Source organism: Diadema antillarum, unplaced genomic scaffold, assembly GCF_040938485.1.
Source record: "Diadema antillarum isolate AM-2024a unplaced genomic scaffold, OU_Dant_1.0 seq00000163_RagTag, whole genome shotgun sequence".
NCBI classification, from domain to species: Eukaryota; Metazoa; Echinodermata; class Echinoidea; order Diadematoida; family Diadematidae; genus Diadema; species Diadema antillarum.
The window spans coordinates 238,894-260,925 of NW_027271234.1; the positions used below are offsets into that span (position 1 = coordinate 238,894).

The 22,032-nt window shown below is 36.9% G+C and overlaps 1 protein-coding gene across 1 annotated transcript in view; it reads right to left on the reverse strand.

Moving 5' to 3' along the window:
* Window positions 1–13,665, reverse strand: part of LOC139728092 (tripartite motif-containing protein 2-like) — an 84,715-nt gene extending 71,050 nt beyond the window's left edge. The window contains exon 1 of the mRNA XM_071639055.1: window positions 13,471–13,665. The gene's annotated coding sequence lies outside the window, so the exon portion shown is untranslated. The remainder of the gene's footprint in view (window positions 1–13,470) is intronic.
* Between the last annotated feature and the right edge of the window lie 8,367 nt (window positions 13,666–22,032).

Sequence of the window (22,032 nt, forward strand, 5' to 3'; positions counted from 1 at the left end):
ATATTGAAAGAGGTTTCCAACCATCTATCTCCACATCTACATACGTGTAAGTTTGCTTTAAATTTGTGTTTATATAGATTCTTACATGTGGAGTCAATACAACATTTCTTTTCTCCTTCATGCCCTGCAATCTCCAAACCAATTACCTCTTATTCTGTATAACACACAGACAGGTGTATTAGATTACAGAATCAGAGATGCAGATTCTTTATATTTCCAGATTTAATAATTATATATATATTTTACAGAGTTAGCATTCATATTATCCTCAACTGACAATATCCTTCCTATGTACTATCTATAGGCCTACATGAAACATGGATCACTAAAGTCATGCACAAGGTAGACTTTTTCCTATACACCTATAGACAAAACTCTTACAGATTTTCATCATATTACTTATCAGACTCATATTATATTGCTACTATATTCTTCTTCTTCTTCTTCTTCTTCTTCTTATGAAATGCATGCCTGCCATGCCCAGAAAAAAAAAAACCAATATCACTAGTCTTTCTCAAGTAAAATTCATGGCATTCAAGCCATTTTTTTTTAGCCATTTGACAGTTTAAGTTATGTGATTTCATTTTTTCCAGCTGACTGTTTATATTTTACAGCTGTACAGATGTAGCACTCAGCCAAATCCTTAAATCACTGTAAAAACAACGAGAATAGGATTGCATTTCAAATTTTGTATCTTTCATCTTTTTTTGTGTGTGTGAGAATAAGTTAGAATTTGAATTTGTAGGCAGATGCGTGAGACTATCGCAGGCCGTTCCAGGCAGGATGAGGTATTTCCTGTTAAACAGAGTGCCTAGGAAATGAACTAGCCATTTGACAAGATTAGTGTAATGAGAGCCTCTTACAAATCTACACATGCTTGATGGAAACAGACAGAGGACATTCCATCACCCAGATTGAAAGGTTCTGATCATCAGAGTGGAAAAGGGCAGAGTCCATGGTGATTTAAATAGGACAGCACAAAGAACTTATCAAGAATATGCAAAATATGCCTTTTTTTCAAGAAATCTTACAAGCTCACAGGACACATTGCCACTATAGGACCCACTGATAAGTGTGAGCGATTGAAGAGGATGTACTGTGGTCTGCTTTTGCGCTACAAGGTTGTATGAATTGTTTATTTCATTTAAACTGTAGCACACCTAGTAAATATGTCATGCGCAGTCATCTTTTCACAAGTATGTCTCACAGCACAACATTTCTTATTAATATCAAATTGCTAGAGCACAGACATGCAATGATTGTCTTCACAAATACTTCAGTACTTGCTTGCAGGACATCAATATCAAGATATCAACTATTCACTTTTAAAACACTGTAACTTATGTCAGCCATAACTGGGGGCTTCCAAAATAAGAAGAAAAGATGACTCAAAGGTTATGCAATGAGTCAGGTGCATTGCTATGTCAGTAACTACACTGTAAGGCATACTGAAGTCCCCAGCATCCTCCCCCTCCCCTTCCCCCTCCCCCTCTTCGGCAATAATGAAAATATATGAGATTTCTACTCTTTCCAGTTATAGGAACAAAATATAGGCCCCTATAAACTACTTTGTGGTACAAACAATGTGTCTCTCTCCTCTCTGCTCATATTACAAAAGCAAGTATGCAAAGTTCCATTCCAGCCTCCTATGATACGAAAACATCCCATCCGGATGACAGATGCTTTAAACCAGGGAGGTGACCTCCCTGTTTAAACATTCTGTACAGAAAGTGTTGAAATAGCCATGTTTTTAGCAGATGGCCTGATGGCCTTGTTGACTGACATTCTGAGGTCAAAGGTCAAAGCACTTTGGCTGCTGGACATTGCAGTAGGCAAGGGAGCGAATGCAGGGTCAGTGCAAGTACACTCTTATGATGGAGGTGAGAAATCTATGCCTCTCTCCTCCCTACACACCATGACAGGGTCTTGATGGCAAAATCAGATGGTGTGATTACCGAAATCGTCTGGCTCCCATGATGATGTAAACATACTGCATACCTTCTCAAGAAGGCAAATGAGGCAAGCTTCAGACATTACAGGCCCATTCACATGCAAGAGTTAGGCCTAACATAGCTGGGCAGCACTGCAAAAATAAATCTTATTTGGTACTGTTCACACAGTCTTAAGAAAAAAAGCCATTCAACTGAGAGAAAGCATGGTACAGTATAGGCTACACCACATATCTAGCAAGTCTAATGTTTCGCAAATTGTTTTCATGAATGGTTGAATTCGCTATGAGGAGTACAGTAGGCCTACTAAATGGATAAATAAATGCATGCACGTCACATTCATGTCGAGATCAAAGTCAATATTTTTGCGTGTATTCAAATTCGCAAATAGCAGCTGACTTGCAAAACTCATGAAAATAGAAACCTCACAAAATATTCAGCATATACAGTAATTCTTTGAACACAATGACCAGAGTGAGACCACAAACACCCTCTTGTGTAGACTTCATAAGGCAATGCAATCAAGGGTTTCCTAAATTTTTTAAGACGGACTGATTTTTATGTTGCAATGTGAACTGTGACAGTTAGTGATTTTTGTTTGTGTGTACCTACACATAAGGGTTGCAATTTGCATAGTGTTTCAAATATTCTTGTTAAGCTGTAACTGTTCATTTTGGGAGTGTGTGCGAACAGGTCTTTACTTTATATCTTTTCCTATCCCAATACATTGATTAATTACTAAATATGTCATTATCCATTCATTTCTCTTTTTACTAAACTAGGAAAGCTTGACCCGAATCTTCATCAGCAGATGTTCTTTGGACAGAATATTTCTGGCCCTCAATCACAAACATCACACACTAGGAGTGATACTGTTAAACATGATATATTCGCGGCATGAATTTTTTGCGAATTGGAGCCAATGGTCTTTTTCGTGGCATGAAATTTTCGTGAATTGCAACTGGCTTTCAATGCATACAGTGCAGACAAGAACTTTCGTGTGCATTTTAATTTTGCGAATCTTGGCACTCGCGAAATTTGCAAAATTAAAATGCACGCGAACATTCTTCGATTTACAGTATATGCACAGTACCTCGAAATGGCAACTGATTGCATGACTTAACACTTTGGTCAGCTAAACAGGACATCTAATTCATATACTACACAAGAAGATACAGGAAAAAAAACACTAGATGTACAAACTGTATTCCCAAACTGAAAGCTGACCTCGACAGAAACTTGCTGGTCCTCCAGAAAGGATAGTACACATGATAGCAACAGCCCAATAAAAGCGAGGTGAGCAACATGTGACTAGATACAATGCAGGCTGGTTCTGTCAAAAGTATGATTGTTGTGGAGAATGTACCTTAGTAGCCTTTAGGCCATACAAAGAGCCAATGCAGTGATCAGGTCATACCACATAAGGGATATTACTGTACATGCTTTATTTCTCTCTTGTATGATAATCATGATAATGTACCAAACCTTCAAAAATAGCATCTGAAAATGGTACAGGCATTAACTTGAAGTACATAACGAAGGTTTGACATATTATTTGGGTGTTCTTTTTTTCTTCATTCTGAAAATCAACAGTTCACCAGGTAAAAATTATATCAATTATCATACGATGTATCAAACAGTTTTCACATAATATCATTGCATCCTTACAACATACAAAGTACATTGCATTCTATATAAATGGAACTAGTAGCTGCTTTGCAAAAAATTAAAGTGACAATCTTGATACAATCTACGACTCGTTGTACATTCATTTTTCACTGCTAAATGTAGTTTCAGTTACATAATTTGGCTGATGCTATTCTGAAAAATACTGCACTAATGTCCAGTCAACCTGTGATAGGGTTGTCAATTAGGGCTATGATGTAATAGATTCTGATCTATATTTTCAGATATTCTTTGAATTGCCAGTCATATTTTTAGTTCATTTGAATATTTGCTTAGTCCAAAAGAAATATAAAATCATGTACACACAAAGAAATATAAAATCATGTACACACAAAGAAATATGTGAGAGGAACCAATTAAAAAGCTAGGAATTTAAAGTGTTGACATGCAGTTTTTGAAATGCTATTACACACTTCATCTGAAGTTGGAATGGGTGTTTTGGTATTGGCTACACATTATTCTAAGAGCAACCCTTCTAAAGCCCCTCTTTTTCCTGTCTGAGACTACAGGGTACAAGCTAAAATTGAATCATATCTACGAACGATATATCCGGTCTATTTTCAGGCATTTTTGGCCTCCTGTGAGCCTACTATTATCAACACATGGTGCCTAAAGCCTACTGACATACAATGTTCATTGTGATATGAATCATACATTTTTACACCTGGAGGATTGGCAGGCCATGAAAAAAAAAAAATCTATTGAACAAGAATGCTAGACTGACAAATGATAACAACTAATGCCAAAAAGGATTTTAGAAAGTGTGCATATATATAAAAGTTTTGAATACTGTTAAATCAATTTTACAATAAACCTGGAAGCCTGATACGACAACTGACAGTGTGCTGTAACAGAGGATACAAACACATACTGAACATGAAAAACCATATCAAAAGGAAGGGTAGGTGGTTATAAACCAATATCACACTTACATAAAACGTAAAGTATGAGTCTGAAATGTACCCTCAAGATGCTGATAACAAGCCATTCACTGAACTCCAGAATTTATCCTCCTGTGGTTTCTTGAGCATCAAAGGGGGATTACCTGGTTCAAAGACAGGTTTTGATCCTTGGGAAGTGGAAGGAGATGAGATATGAACTTGAGAACACTGCTCTAGCTGGCCTGGGAAAACAGAGTGCTTCTAAGCCAAACATTGCCAGAAGGCAAGAAGGCTGGCTGATGGAAAATATGGAAATAGAGACACAAAATCCCATTTAGCCATCTGACCCCACAGACTTCCCGGATCTTCACTAAAGCTCCAGTTGGTTGAAAAGATCAATATGAAGTCCCTGTCCACACAAGTAAACAGGCCCTAGACAAATGCCCATTTACAGATACCGACCCCCAGGCATCTATGCACGTACATGTAGGTCAATAAAATTCACAGCAAAAATCCCAGCAACCCACAGCAAATTATGAACACTGAAAAAAGAAAGAAAAGCATGACATATCGGTAGAAGTCAACTGATAAGCAGCTGTGCCTAAAAACCATGCCAAACATAACAAGATGAAGCACAGACCAGAGTGTAGTACTTCAAATTGCAATGAGTCTCTTCTGAGACACTTTGCAATGAGAAAGAGATTAAGTTTTTAACTCCCAATTGACATTTGAAATCCAGCCACATGTACCACACCAAATAAGCACTTTCTACAACATAGCCACAGTTGCATGCAGCCAGGCTAATACATGTACAATGACAAAGGCTCATACTATTTTTAACTTTCAAAGTTTACTTGCTGACTTTATTCATTGCAAATTGCATGGACAACTGTTCTGTGGTGACAAAAACTCATTATGCTATTTTGAACTTCACACATTTTTTTGTTGGCAACATTACTTCAAGCAAAGGGAATGGAAACTTAAGCATCACTCAAACATTGTATTCATTTTGGGAAGAGCATAGAATAGTCGCAAGTCAAAAACAATCCTTACTCAATTTCTCATTGATCAGAATTAAGAAATTTGAGACTTCTATCTAGTGTTAGCTTTCCAGCAGTTTTGACAGTGAATAGGGTTTGGTGATTTTGCTTTGTATTGTTTTTTGAAGATGAATTGAATAGATTTGTTCAGCATGATCAAAAACTAATTGAGAATTTCTATTCACCACAAATTAGGTGAACTGTTAACAAAAGGGCAATAACAACGTCCTGTAAAAGCCAATATTCAATGCTGTGCAAGCCACTATGTATTATGGGTGCATGGAGTAGCAAATTGCAATATATAAGCCTACATAATATGTAACACAAAACATGTACACATACATAGATACATTAATTATGTACATACACATCGCATATCGCGACATGCAAGACAATTTAGGTTATTATGGTTAAATTTGCAATCGAGTTTCATAGTGAGAAAATGAGAAATTGGAATAACCTCTTATCAAGAAGCAATTTCTCATCTTGCACACAGTTTATGCAGGCCTACACGTTGTACATATGGCGAACATTACATTTGTGTTTATGACAGGCAACAGTTTGGCATGCAAGTCCACAATTATTAAAGCCCCTGTGTGTGAAATATAAATAGCCTTTTAATCACTTTGGCCTTGCCTCCCAGTTGCTGAACTTTAAATGGATCCTGAACATCAACAAACCATGCATTTGACAGCTTCCCTGTAATACTATAGCTGTCATGTGACATCCTTGTTTTTCATTGGACGTCATTGTTTCAATACGTTGAGGACGAGCTGAATTGAGAATTGCCATATCAAACATGAATTTCCCTTGGACACCTGCCCGAGTATATTTGAGACACGTCTTCAATGTGTTAAAGGGATCGTACAGTTTTGATTGAGATTTAACTTCAGGTTTTTATCATTTTTTGGTGAGATAGTGAGAAACCTCTAATGAAATATGAAAGAACATGCAATTCCAAGAGGGATTCAATGTTTATTTGATGAAAATTGGTTTTGAAATGGCCGAGATATCCAAAACATAGCGATCCTAATAAAGTGTGGGACCCACATTTTATTACGATCGTTTTGTTTTACTTTGTTTTTGGATGTTTCAGCTATTCCAAACCCGATTTTTATCAAATAAACTTTGAATTCCTCTTAAAATTGTATGCTCTGTACTATTTCATAAGTGTTTTCTTGGTATCCCGCAAAAAAGTTAAAGCCCAATTTTCATCTCCACCAAAACTGTACCATCCCTTTAAGAAGTTATGAATTCCCAAACGTCTCAGCAGGAGGGCTGCGATTGCTCCAAGCATCAACATTGGTATGACACAATAGCTATACCAGCGCTATTTTAAGCACTTGTAAGTTGTCTCAATGATGCGCTTGTTTCAAAAGTGGCTGAATAGACAAGATATTATGATGAAAATATCTAAGATGAGTCACCAAAGGCTGAAATGATGAAAGTCTATCTATCAGAAATGGCACAAATTGAATTTCATGAGAAAGATAAAAACAATAAGGACAAAAGTGTTTGTAGAACATGGCTACATTTGCAGGCAGTCATAAACAATTCATCAACGATAGATTTTAAACATTCAAGGTTTGATAAGGAGTGACACAAAACTGCTGTTTCACATCAATTGTGCATCAGTATGAAGTTTTGTTTGTGGCCTACTACAGGCGATGTAACAACATATTAAAGGCATGGTACTAGTATACCAGTCTTTAATTTCATTTCCCTCGGTGGAAGTATCCTGATATTAGGTCACATTTTTTCTAACATGCTTCATCTATTGAATTAATATGACAAGCACTTCAAGTGAATGTCAATTTCCCCAAATATGAAAGCCATGTGTGTCAGTGGAGGGTGATGGAAGGCAAGGAACATGACTAATTACTCAATGATGACAAACATGAAGGGTCTTAAAGGTAGTTTTCACATCGTACAGTGTTGGAAAATCCACAAATTAACACACAGACATATCATTTACAACTTTGCAATAATATTTAATTCATGAGATATAAATGTCATATATTGCCATCAACCCAGAAATCTCAGACATGTGGAAGACAATCTACACATTGATTAACCATTAAAAAAAGCATTGATATTCATTTCCCACAGCCAATAGAGATTTACTAGAATTGGGGTCTTGGCTGAAATGTTATCTAGAATGATCTTAATCTTTAACTTTAAATGTGACACTGAATCCCAAACACACAGGGACACTGGCACAGCTCATGTGAGGTTTTTTTTTCTTTTCATGGAGAATGTTGATATTTTGAAAATTTACAATTTTCTCTCTTTTTCTTCGAAGCATGCAACAATGAGACTAATCCGAATTCCTAATTCCACTGTCAAGTTGCTAACAGTATAACATTAATATCTTCAGTAAGGTTTTTTTTTAATAGTACTTTATCATTGTATTCGGTTTACAACTTCACAAGATCCCAGTGAACTGAGATGCATAACAGCAATTATGGAGAACAATAATTATAATAGAGCTATCTTGTGTTAAACTAGTATATGTGCACTTACATACAAATACAGATCTCTTCATGATACCATTCTTAAATATATTGTCGAGTGCCTGGAATCTTATAAAGCACATGAGTGAGTAAGGTATATTACTTGCTTGCGTGCATTCACATCATTTTTTCAGGCACATAACAATATACTCAAGGTAGATATATCCGCAAACACATTTTTAAGACACAAGATCATGTTCACATTAAATTACTTGGTTATTTGGAAGAGGTGTAGAAAAAAAAAAGAGAGAGAGAGAGAGAGATAAGTTCCTCCAGGGAGATTTCCCTTAGCTACCAACCAGTCATCAGGACTAATTCTGGTAATCACAACTGTCAGAGTCACAATCTAATTAGGAAATCTTTTTAACTGAGGAAGTGTTCAAAGATAAAAAAAGGGAACCTAATAAAATTTGCAAAGGGACAGGAGACAGATCAATCCATTTTGTCTCAAGCCACAATAAAAAACCAACCAAAACAAAACAAGACAAGAATCAGTCATGCACAATATGACAATTATGAATATGACCCATAATTGAATTCTACAACCTTTGACAGGCATCTGCAATTAAGCTCAACTCAAGTGACCTGGTTTTACATTATATCTGTCATGTGTGGACAGTCAAGAGGCTACACATTTCCTAAACAAATCATGTATGCCATGAGTGACCTTGACAATGTGATCACGCATCCCTGATCTCTACTGATGACTCACACAAAGCATTCCTATTGAGAGCGAGCGAGAGAGCGAGATAAAGAGAGGAGCAGATAACAAGATAGACAGACAGACAGACAGACAGAGAGAATGAGAGATAGAGAGGGAGAGAGATGATGGAGACAGCCAAACTGACAGACAGACAAACAGACGAGAAGGAGAGGGAGATAAACAGACAGAGGAGAAATCAACCCCAAAACTGAATTCACAGCTGGGTTTGACTCATTTGATTACTTTTTTTTTCACCCTCTGATACTGCCGACAGGTCAAGAACTTCCTTTGCATAGCCCTGATTATCTTCTGCTTGCTTGAAATGTGGGTCACAGACAAAACTCTATTAAAGGGATCGTGTAGTTTTGGTTAGGCCTAATTTCACATTTCTAACATTTTTTTTTTTTGTGAAATAACCAGAAACCTCTGATGATTATGAAAGAACATGTAATTCCCAGAGGAATTCACCGTTTATTTGATGAAAATTGGTTTTGAAATGGCTGAGATATCCAAAACAGAGTGATCCTAATAAAAGGTAGGACCTACCTTTTACTATGGTTGCTTTGATTTACTTTGTTTTTAGGTGTCTCAGCCATTCAAAAACCAATTTTCATCAAATAAACTTTGAATTCCTCTTAGAATGGTATGCTCTGTAGTATTTCACGAGTGGTTTCTTGGTATCTCACAAAAAGTTCAAAGCCCTGTCCTCATCTCCAATCCTATACTATCCCTTTAATTGTCCTGTGGCAGGCCTGCCTATCAAGCATGCAATGCAAGAAATGTCGTTACATCTTTTCACATGCCTTGTATGCTACAGTTTTCCCTCTATAGCACTGATTGCCAAAGGTAATGCAGAGACAATACAGATGAAGTCCCTGGAGACATCAAAATTTGTAATTCAAAGCACTCAGGTCAGAATGTGTTCTACAGGAAGTACTTTTCATTTCATCATTTTCTAATCCTTCCGCATGTTTCAGAAAACTCAAGTGACACAGTACCCGGATAACGTTACACTGTGTTGTATGTCTATGGGTGTATGCCAACAGGAATAACATCTGTAGATACCCGATACAGCGACGTAACTTGATTCGTGGAATATGAGTTGACACTGCTGTAAATATGATCCATATTATGTTATACAATACTATAATTAGAGAACTGTCATATTGTATAATGTTCCTTGTGTGCTAATGGTATTGCACCATGTTTATATGTTATTACTGTCTTCCTTGCTAAGTTATTTCAATTTACAGATGTTGTACAATAGTAGACATGAAGAGTTTGTTTGCAAAAACCGATAAGTCCATTTTTGAAGATTTTGAAGTACGGTCTCTGTCATAAGGTACAAAATAATACCATTTAAATGATTGATATATTGGTTACTACATATAGAGGTATATTTTTGAAGTTATGGTCAAAAGAAGCCAAATTTTTCTTATTATTCTCTTTATTTTTCTTGACATTTAATCGCAAATATCTCCATTTGACAAATATGGACTTATCGGTTTTTGCAAACAAACTCTTCACATACAAAGAGTGGTACTCATCTACATGTAATAATCATTACCATTGTGTTTTTTGTTTGTTTTGTAATTGATGAGCTTTCTTTTTTTTTTTTTTTTTTTTTGGGGGGGTGATGGATTGTAATCTGAGAACTTTCTTATTATTTGTTATTCATAGTATCTAATATGTTGTATTTAATTTAATATTATCATAATTATGCACCAAAAACATTAGATGAAATTATTCATCACAATCATCGCTTCACAAGGCAGTAGCTTGCTGTGGTCTTTGATGACAAGTCTATCACACAGTCAAAAGCAAAACCCAATTTATCTCTGTCTCAGGAGCTGTGACTACCATTGAAGTTTCCTTAATGAAATAGATTTACATGAATATCATACATGCCACAAATTTATCGGACCACAAAGACAATTGTGCTTGTTGTGACACGTGGGGGGGGGGGGGGGGGTGCAGTAAACACAAACAACTCCTGGTATTTAATAAGTGGGGACAGGCTTGGCCAACTTTGCACAAAACAAGTCCCCTGTTTATGGTGCTTTAACCTGGCCCATTAGAAGACCAAAGTGTGAATCTGGTATTTCAAGAATGTTTATGGTGGTCGATTCCGCTACTGTGCCCAACATACAGTTTTGTATCTCTCCTGCATAGCACACATTACACTGTTTTACACTACATTCTTATACTGGAAGAGGCCCTATGCTATATTACAGGAAGTCTAAAAAATTCACCTTTTAATAGTCGCTAAATATGACATGAGATAAGACAGAGCCCTACAAACTTATTTGCCAGTGTTGAAAGCACATGTACATAGTCCTCACCAGCCGGCCCATTCAAATAAATTTTGGGAATATGTTTTGTAATACCCTGAACTAAATGCTACAGTCCACATTATACAGACTATTTGGTTTTAAAACACTATAAGTATAACCAATGTCAGCCATGGGGATGGGGGGGGGGGGGGAGGGGAGGGAAGGGGGCTTCCAAAATAAGAAGAAAAGATGATTCAATGGGTTATGTCAGTGCATAAATCAGCTATTGTTTAGGCACACTAAAGCCCCCTCCACCACCCCACCTCCAGGGCTGAAATATAAATTAACATTAGAAGCATCCAAACCAAAAAGGTCTATTTACACAAAGGATATTTCAAGGGACAACTTATCAATTCAAGAAGCTTCTCTCTTGGGTGGCGACTCTGAGAAGAGGAGACCATATTTATTCATGATATTTAAACAACCATTGTATTGACATAAATGCTCTACTACACTGCACTTGTGTAAACAAACATCAACAACTTTTTTTTTTCCTGTTACGTATACTGGGCATTAACATAATTGACAGATCATTGTGAAGTCCTGACCAACAAAACTTATTTGTGGGGAAAGTTGGCTTGAGTGTTCACCTTATCTTAAACAACAACAAAAACAGATTTCAGTCCATCTCATTTCGACATGAAATATTATTATAAATAACTCAGAGTATGGTAACATCTACAGGGGAGAAATAATTGTATCATGACATTTTAGATTAGACACTTTTAGTCAGACACTCTTCAACTTTGTTTATCCCTTGACTTACACATTCCAGACCAGAGGATTTGTAGGAAGTAGAGGGAATATAGCACGGGTCATTTCTAAATGTCATCTGCCACATAGTTCTTGCATGACATATTAGAACTTGGCTAGTCTATCACCTCAGACCCCTTATGCAAAAAGAAGCATAAACTCTTCAAACAGCATTGTATTCTCTGCGACTTGAGCTGTTCAAAATAGTAGGCCCTATTAAGAAAAAAATATATATATTATCTGCTGCTTCTTTGCCTCTCTTTCCTTTTGTCACTTCTATTGGGAGAAACAGAGCCAATTTGCAGATTTTCCTGAGAAACCAAGAAAATATAGATCAAAAAATATTTATAGAAGAAAACACTAAATCTATACCAAATTGAAAGTCTTGAGATAGAGAGAGAAGAGAGAAACTGAATGCATCAGATAGGGCCATGCAGTTAATGCCATATATTGAATACTTTAAAAATAAATGACAAAGATGGAACAGAAAGAGATAGCTGAGATGAATATTATCAGCTGAGTTGGAAAGAGATCCAGTCAAAACTTCTTCTTTTTTCCAAGAAAAATCCCACTTCCATTACAGATGACAAGGTTAATTTTAATATCACTAAAGTTATTTAAATGCTTTGAATCATGACACAGGAATCAGATTCAGTCACAGTGCATGTCACATGCATGGCACAGTGGTGCAACAGGAGTACTTATTGAATTGCTTACAGCTGATTGGCTAAAAGAGATACAATTCCAGTACTCAATCAGCTGAGGCACATGGCAGTCATCTCCATTGAGCATTGTCTAATTTTGCGCTGCAGCTTGCTTAGGATATCAGTTTATCAGCCAGTACCTTGTGGTTTCTTTCTTTCTTTATTTGTTTATGACAAATTTCTGTCTGGGGAAGTGGAATTGCTGAATCACACGTGAAGTTCAACTCAATTTTGATTTCTACTAAAACAGATTTGCTTTTATAGCAAACATTCATTGACAAGAACCATTTTCACTTATACTTCTTTTTCATAATGAATATTTATAGTGAGATTCTCACAGCCCAATATCTTTAAGTTTCTGAATAATATAGGCCTATTAAATTTCTGAAACTCTGATCTTTCAAACCAATACTAGTTATTCATTCTTTTATATAAAAAATGCAAAAATACAAGGTTAAATTATTAATACAAGAGATCACTCCATTCATCTTTAAATATCTCTCCTTCCTTCTCCCCCTTCTCTGTTTTTTTATTTTTATATACCAGCATCATGCTCAGTCTTCATGTGCAGTCAATACTAATACTAGTCGATAACGAATGAGCACCACTGCACCAGAGGTATTCAGTGAATCAAACCAAGGAGATACATCATGTACTAGGCCTACGCTCGCCAGTACCTCCATGGTCAAACCAATACCTCCTGGGTCAAACTGTCAAACTCGACACTCCCAAACGCCATGCATGATGACACGCGCACTTTCCCCATTGAGCACCGGTTAATAGTTTATGACATATATCACATCAGATGTTAAAGGGTTTACAAGCACATTTTAAAATAAATATCCTTACTATCCTTACAGGGGCAAAGTGCGGATATGTTTTACCATTGAAAACAGAAGTGAACTTACAATGACACGGAACGGTGCAGAGGAAAAGGAGATAATTCCAAAGTATTCCTCAAAAGGTAAATAGTCACTCCCTTCGGATTACACGGCATCCTATGTTAGCATGCATCCGCACCGAGTTTGAGGTATCCGACTGAGCCCGCGCCGCATTTAACCCACGAATGAAAACACGTCGCAGCCTACTTCCTCCCAACAACTTTATTCGCCAGGCGCGTAGGCAGGATCATAACTCAACTGCAGTACATTGTACCACGACGTTTAGGAGGAGAACTTGGTAGGCGAGCACGTCCAGTGTGTGTGTGTGTTGTGTGTACCATGTGGATGTGTGTGTTTACCAGAGCAGACGGCAGGTTTGAGGGTTGAAGGGGGAAATCACACGCTGCAGCAATCCCCCGTCCAAAATGAGTGAGGACAGAAGAGTGTACAGGGCAGCAGCTGTTGTTGAGTCAATTTAGACTATTCCATTCCAGTAACAGGGGATGCAATCCACATACTTTGCAGCACGTGTTGTCATTCTCACTGATAACCGCACTAGAATCAATTCTTCTGAGCTTTAGATGATACATAGTGAAGAAAATAAAATTGCGGAGAAATTTCGAATAATGAATCAGCTGCCATGGCATCGTTTACAGCCTGAACACTTGTCTTCGTCACTTTAGTCAGTTACAACACAATTGTCTGTAAGTGTGTTTTTGCGTGTGTGTGTGTGTTTTATGCTTCAGTGCAAAATATTATCCCTATCGTCATGTGCCATTTATATACACCCGAAAACCTTAGGAGGCAGTCATTCTCTGCAGTTTTGAAAACTGAATGGCTTAGAAGATTAAAATTTCTGACAAAAAACAAAAAACAAAAACATATAGCAAGTGAGATTGCTCGCTCAAACGGTCTTGATTTCTTTTCATACGTAAGATTTCACTCAGTTTTCAGCTATCGCTTCTATAGGCCTATATTATTATTTAAATATTAAAATGCTTATTCCATGCATATAGCGATTAGAATCTTTCTTGTCGAAGTACTAAAGGAAACGCCCATTTTGTGCACAAAGGGTAACAAAGTAACAAACAGAGAACGGTGAAAGAGAAAGAGTCACCAAAATTGGACCAAATACAAAGAAATTGTGGAATTCTGATTGACGCAAAACAGTGATGATACTTTCTGAATAGACGTATGCTCAAATATCACAGCCTCACAATTATACTCTCATTGGTTTGCACAGAAAAGAGAATATATTATTTATATCTAAATAATTCTCATTGTCGGCAACTTAAAGCTAGAGGTTGTCATTTTAACACCCTACTAGCGATTTTACGTGAATGTGTTATCAATTCATTTTCCTTGTCATATATGGGAAGAGTAACAGCGGACTGTGTGTGTGTGTGTGTGTGTGTGTGTGTGTGTGTGTGTGTGTGTGTGTGTGTGTGTGTGTGTGTGTGTGTGTGTGTGTGTGTGTGTGTGTGTGTGTGCGTATTTACAATGTTGTTCGAGTGTGCTTACATACACTTGAGCTTATGACGTCTGTAACATGTTTGTTATGTACACAATGGAGGGTCTGGCTTTGAGTGGACCTGAAGCTTTCTGTGCCGTTGAAAATACATTCCTAAGCATTTCCGAGAAATACGAAATGAATTTTGTGAATGACATCAGCATTTCACGGAGAGTTTGGTGATGGGGGTCACCGTGACAAATGGATTCGCCAATCAGCGTGGCTGTAAAGTGTAGGCCTATACATGCTAAAATTGTGTCATCCTCTGGTCAAAACATAGCAATGATACGATTCAAAATAAAAGAAGTGAAGAAATATAATGAGAATTGATAAAACTGTCCCTGCTTCTTGTAAACACTATGGTTGCAGAGGAGAGGTGGAGGGAAATAATACATCCATTTAGATAAATATAAAAACACACACAAGAAACCAAACGGCCATGAGGTTTGACTGTCGGATGGCAAGCGGATTGACCTCAGTTTTATAAAACCCCAAGGCTACCACGCATTTGCAGATAAAAAGATATCTTGAGGAACAGTAAAAAAACAAACAAACAAATAAACAAAAACACAGCATCACCAACAAAAACAAACAAACAAATATGCAAACAAACAAATAAAAAACAAATGAAGGCAGACATCATTAACTGGCTTTAAAAATGGGAAAATTACTAGTACACATAGGCCTACTTGGCATTCTATATCACGTGTCAAAACTGAAAACCACACCTTTTTTCATTCAATAAAACATATTTGTCCTTTTGATGAATATTGCAAAAACATACTAGTTGGAAGCTATAAAATCCTTGTGCGTTGGAGCGACAAGATCATTTTGAAAAACAAACAAACAAACAAAACATGAGGCAAGGCTGCAAACTGTCAGGACCATGATAATTTATTACAATTACACTCCAACACCAAAGAAGTGATGTGAAACAAACTTTACCTGAACCATTGTCCCATGGTAATGTTCAAACCACCGGCGTGTACCTGTGTATTACAACTAGGTAAATGTGTAGCGAATTCGGACGGATTCAAGGTAAGGTATGAAAACAGCTACTTGTATCATATTGGGTATAATGATACATGCATTTCTAAACAATAACACATAAAATATCAGTCAATAATGTCATCAATACTCTGCCTTATATTCTCATTATATTCAGGATTGTCATCAACGAGGGATGTTCCACTTAAAAATTGTATAAAATTATAATTGGTATGACATTTCTTCCATTTTTTTATCACTGCAAGCTATAAAACTATATGGATGGAGCTATAAAACTACTTGAAAAAAAAAAAAGTTATAGAATACGTGCGAACGAATAACCGTGAAAGGCTATAAGCACATTTGGATAACGTCGCTCAATTAGTCCATAAGGAGAATCTTTTCTATTGAACATCATCAATCTGGTTATAATGCAGGAAGTTTGCACTTTTCATTTAGAGTCCTAGTGGAATTAATCTGGGCTGGGTCAATATTGGTTTAAAGGATGATGGATAAGGGACATTTTTAACAGCTAGGGGAATGAACGCATGGAGAAATTAGGCTACTGCATAGAATCACCAGTTGAACTTTGCATTTTTCGGACTGGTTTTGGAAAAAGGGGGAAGTGTCTATACCTACAATTACGTTAAACAGACCACCTCGGGCAAGACCTAGGAAGATATTCTTTTTTTTTAATGCCATATTTATTGGAAATATGGATACCTTCCTTTCATATATAAAAGTGGTTGGAAATAGAAATGAAGTACATAATCATATAACTCAGTCATAAAACGAAACCATGACAGTTATTCTATGTGGTACATAATGTACTACTCCAGATTTAATTATTCAGTCTGAATATCATCTCAAGAAACAGAATGATGCACCTGGATTTGGATCCTTCTATATCTTTCCTTGCAAAGGGGATATACGAAGCATCCCAACTAGATCATGTACAATGGCGATAATCAGCGGGAAGGTCAAGCGGAATGAGGTCATTCTTCAAGAGGACGGAGAAGGACGTACAAGAAGACAAAGTCATTTCTTCCATTATCATGCATAATGCGGTCTCTGCTTCGTATAAAGGTACTCCAAATGCCCTCAATAACACGAGGATGTAAGCTTCCAGGATGATATCTTTGAAACGTGTCCTCCAATATTTAGGACAGTCAGGATCCACCAGACTTAAAGGAATGGTATAGTATTGGTGGAGATGAGGATTGGGCTTTTAACTTTTTGTGACTTGACAAGAAACCATCTATGAAATGATATTGAGCATACCATTCTAAGAGGAATTAAAGTTCATTAGATGAAAATCGGTTTTGGAATGCCTGAGACATCAAAAACAGTAAAACAAAGCGATTCCAATAAAAAAATGGGTCCCACCTTTTATTATATAGGATTGCCCTGTTTTGGATATCTCAGTCATTTCAAAACCAATTTTCATCAGATAAATGTTGAATTCCTCTTATAGAATTACATGCTCTTTCATTTTTCATAGAGGTTTCTCAGATTATTTCAACAACAAAAAAAGAAAGAAAAATGTTAGAAACCTGAAGTTAGATTTCAATCAAAACTGTACGATCCTTTTAAGAACTTATCATTCGCAACCATGAACAAGGTCTTACTAACCAGGAATAAACTTTCGTTAAAATGCCCGAGAAAATGAAAACTAAACTAACTCCCTAATTCATGCCAATCAATTTCGCTGACTATAGGTTGAATTTTTATCTGCTCATGGCGACAAATCGAGGGAGGTTATTATTTCTTTGTAAGCGAAATTGAGGACTTTATAACAACTTTATTGAGCATGGATACTTCGCAATCTCAGCATATTTTTTTTTTATTCGTTGCAGTATTTATTTGCTATTTAGTCATCTATCCTGTTCATTAATTAATCAGTATATTTTTTGTCTATCTATCTCTATATCTGTATCAATGTACTCAACGTCCAAGTCTGTCGACATAAAAGTGAAAAACTCCTTCTGACCATCTGCGATAGTTTCTAAATTCCTTATAGGCTGTTATGGAATTCAATTTATAAGATTATCGTTATAGTAGGGACAAATCCAAAATTAGACTAAGAAAATGGATTGACTTCTAAATCTTTTAGATTGAAATTTTCAATCTAATTTTGGATCACAGGTCCCTCATCTCAATCTAAAGAATTTCGAGAGTAATCCACTCTGTGATGACTCATGGTGCTTTTGGCACCACTGAGGGAGGGGCGTCACTCCTTTATTTGACTCCAACTTCACCATTGAAGGCCCCGATTATTAAACTACACAAAGAATGGAAAGTAGCCACTAATTTATTTTGAATTGCAACACGGCTGGGGCATATTTCCTTTCATAACACTGGGAGTGGAAGAAAAAATGAAAGAGAACGACAATTTCTGAAGAGAAGACAAAGGGGGAAAGCAAATATTGTTACAAAGACGCGGTATTGTTCCCCTCGAATATACTCAACAAACCAAATCAAATTGTGGGGACCCAGTTTTTTTTTTTTTTTTTTTTTTTTTTTTTTTAATAGATGATTTCACAACCCCGGAGATATATTCCTCACAGTCACACGGCGTTTTGGCCAAGCACTAATTCGCGTATTGTAACTGTTACAGTCTACGATTACACTTGACAAAAGGCGAGCTATTCGAGGGCATCGAGGCAACGTTTCTTGATAGTTATACTTTCTGACACTGTTCAAGTTTTCTTTGCTATATATACGTATATCTCCGGCAGCGGATTTCTTCGATCACTCCCACCGCATAACAGTGTTTTGGCTATACTATTTTATAACCAGGTTTATGCAAGAAGTGTAAGAGTAAAGAATGGGAATAAAATGCATTATTTCAAATTCTTTTCCTTGAAGTTTTTTTTTTTCCACAACGTATGATTTCGTGACGAATTTTATTAAGGAATTCAAATCTGCCTTGGACAGATTAAATAACAACAATCTTCGAATGCGACTAATGAGGGTGATTTTCTACGAAACCTATCCACCTGAAGGTTGCATTATTTCCTTGAAATCTGGAAGGAATATAGCGTAGATTTATAATCTTTAAAGGTCTTGTTTACCTCTGGGGGCAGATGTTTAAAAATGTTCAAGATATCACATTTCATGCACATGTGTATAGGCTAGGTGTGTTGTATCAGAAAACACCCTACCATATACATTTTTTTGCAATGAAGCCTAAAATATAGGGAGATATTAATATCTTTCTCACTAAACCGTATCTGTAGACGGTTTAGTCAGGAAACATTTTTATTATACGTATTGTTCACATTTTGTATATTTACCACCTCCCTGATTTAACAATACTTTACATCGATTTTACTGAATCAGATTTTCACAGTGGTTGTTTCAATCCCTAACTCTCATTTCAGAACTATTTTAAAGCACTAATGCTGGGTTTTTGTTTCATCTGCAAATGGTAAATTATGCCTTTAAAATCCGGTGCTGCTTTTTTTAACTTCTTCTTCAAAGGAAGATGGGTATGACGTGCACGTATGTCTTTGGGGCCTATACCTGTTGATCAATCGCCCGCTTGGCAGCTCTATACCTTAGACATGTCATCATAAACACTCGGATATTCGTGATCACTAAACAGTCAAAATGTATCATTATTAAGCAATGCTTTAATATTCCCAGTCATCAAAATTAGCTGTAAGCATTCATGTACCATGATCTTTCCCCTCCAGCTTCTTCAGTCCATTACCATTAACGAAGTTTCCATCGCTATGCACGTCAAATTTGTTCTGATGACACGTTTGTGGACTATGAACGTATTCTCAACTGTCACAATAATATGTGAGAAATAATATGCTTGTGTCCTATTTTGCCCACGTAGTGTTTGTGTCCCTTCTATCTTTTCATAACCTTTCGGAATCAAGAAGGCATAGGAAGCAGATGCACTGCTGGTCTTCAACTTCCTAAAGCCGCCTATAATCCGTCAAAGTAAAGGTACTAACTGTTTGCAAGGCACACAACTCTTAACGGTCTGAACAGTAGGTATAGAAGAATTTAGTTTGCACAGAAAAAGTGTAAAGCTCAAATCCTGGAGTACAAACTTGTGAAAGCATCCAGCAGACACGAGCGAACACCCGTGGACCTTTTCTCTAGACTCAGACAAAGTCTATCAACACCTCAGTGCAAACACAACAAGAATGTAAAGAATCTGAGCGGGAGATCGAAGTTCCGTCTCACCTGTCTCAGTCGGCTTGCTTGCAAAGAGGCGGCTGATGAGATGGTGTCGATATAATTTGATGCAAATCTTCTCAGCAAAGTTACACGGGAATACAAAGTATAGCGCAGTGCCAGACGATTTCTCCCGAGGGTTCAAACAACCGACACTGTGCATACTCCATCTGCATGCTCACACTATCTAACAATCGGAATATTCAAACAAACTCTAGAATTCCTGTCTATAATCAGTTGGATTTCATAAAGTTCAAAATGTGAAACTTCCATCAATTCTTTATGTAGGATCCCACTTTAGGGGTCTTGTAATAGTCACATTAATAGCTGAAAATTTCCTCAGTCCTCTGATGTATCAGTTTTCCTCAGTTATCCAATAGGCCTACTTTTATAATAAGAATAAAATACAAATGTTCGATTTTTTTGTACTGCGTCTGCACACGTACAAGAGTAGATCCACTTATCAGCGGGGAATTGCACTTGCCGTATATGTACATTAATGGTGCATTGTGCGCAAGACAGGTTTTCATATACAACGAATCCTTGAGGAACTGTTGAACGTAGTAAAAACGGGAAAATAGCAACATCGCCATGCATCCGTAAAATAAAACGGCCGAGCAGTTACTTCTCATAATATTCAAATTATTTCACCAGCTAAAACAGTTGGATATTAATATATTATAACAGATCAATGATCATGTTTGGTTAACAACAAGACCACAGACTTTGAAGTAACTAAAAGTGATTGAAAGAGTCCATTACACATAAGCACATCGAGTCGTAAATTCCATTACTATGAGTAATCAATTCCATGGAATTGATACTGATGGGACTGATACTGCATGTATATTAGGTCAATAACATCATGGGTCAATAACAAGACATTTGCATGAAATGGCGTATTAGCATACAAACATGATAACCCGTCATCATTGTTTCCTTGGCGACTTGTGTATCTACGTGTGTGTGTGTGTGTGTGTGTGTGTGTGTGTGTGTGCGCGCGCGCGTATGTGTGCACCACACACACAAAAAAATATCAAGGAAAAAAGAAAGTGTGTGCGTGTGTGCATTATTGTTATTTTTTCTATCCATTCATCGATTGAATTCTGTCCTTCCCATATCCAAAGAAAAATCTCTGACAACGTTTCATCAAGCTGTCATATTGTGCATAATTTTTTAGAGATCGAGGCTCAACGCAACCTCATTCGATCTGACTCGCAAGTAATATACACTTTAACAAAAGTGTTTAATTCATCACAATCACTAAGTTTTCCATGAACGAAACAAGATCGATCAAACAATGACCGCCTTCCCCTCCTCTGTGTCATGCTATGTTTGTTAGGCTTTCCTTTCTGCCCATAGAATTCAGGGTATACAACAATGGAATTGTCACGGAAGACGGATTTCGGGAAGCCACTGCATGACATCTCAAATGTCCCATCAAAAGTTTAAAATTTGCTTGAAGTGGCCCTCCCCAGATCGTCTCGACATCTCCAGTCAAATTTACCAGCACGGTGGCGACATTAAGTTTCTAAGCTCAAGGGGAAATCTTGTGATAAAAGCAAATATTTGTGGAGAATTCATTGGTAGAAGTGGCTTATTATTGACAGATTAAAGCATGTTTGTCCGGAACGAAGTTGTATGGGTATAGGAGAATGTATTTCTGTAGTCTACTCTTTTATTGCTCTCCTATATATGTTCCACTTTCTTATAACAAAGTATGCAACCTCCAGATGGGGACAAACACGTCACTGTCTGCATGTCAGCTGTATATTTCAAAATCTGTATGTACGAAGCTTCTTATACCATTTCTAAACTTCTGAGCGTCAAATGTACATGAATTACCACACGATCATGACGAGTGATGGAAGCTCATGAATGCTGCCGCAAACGCGTCT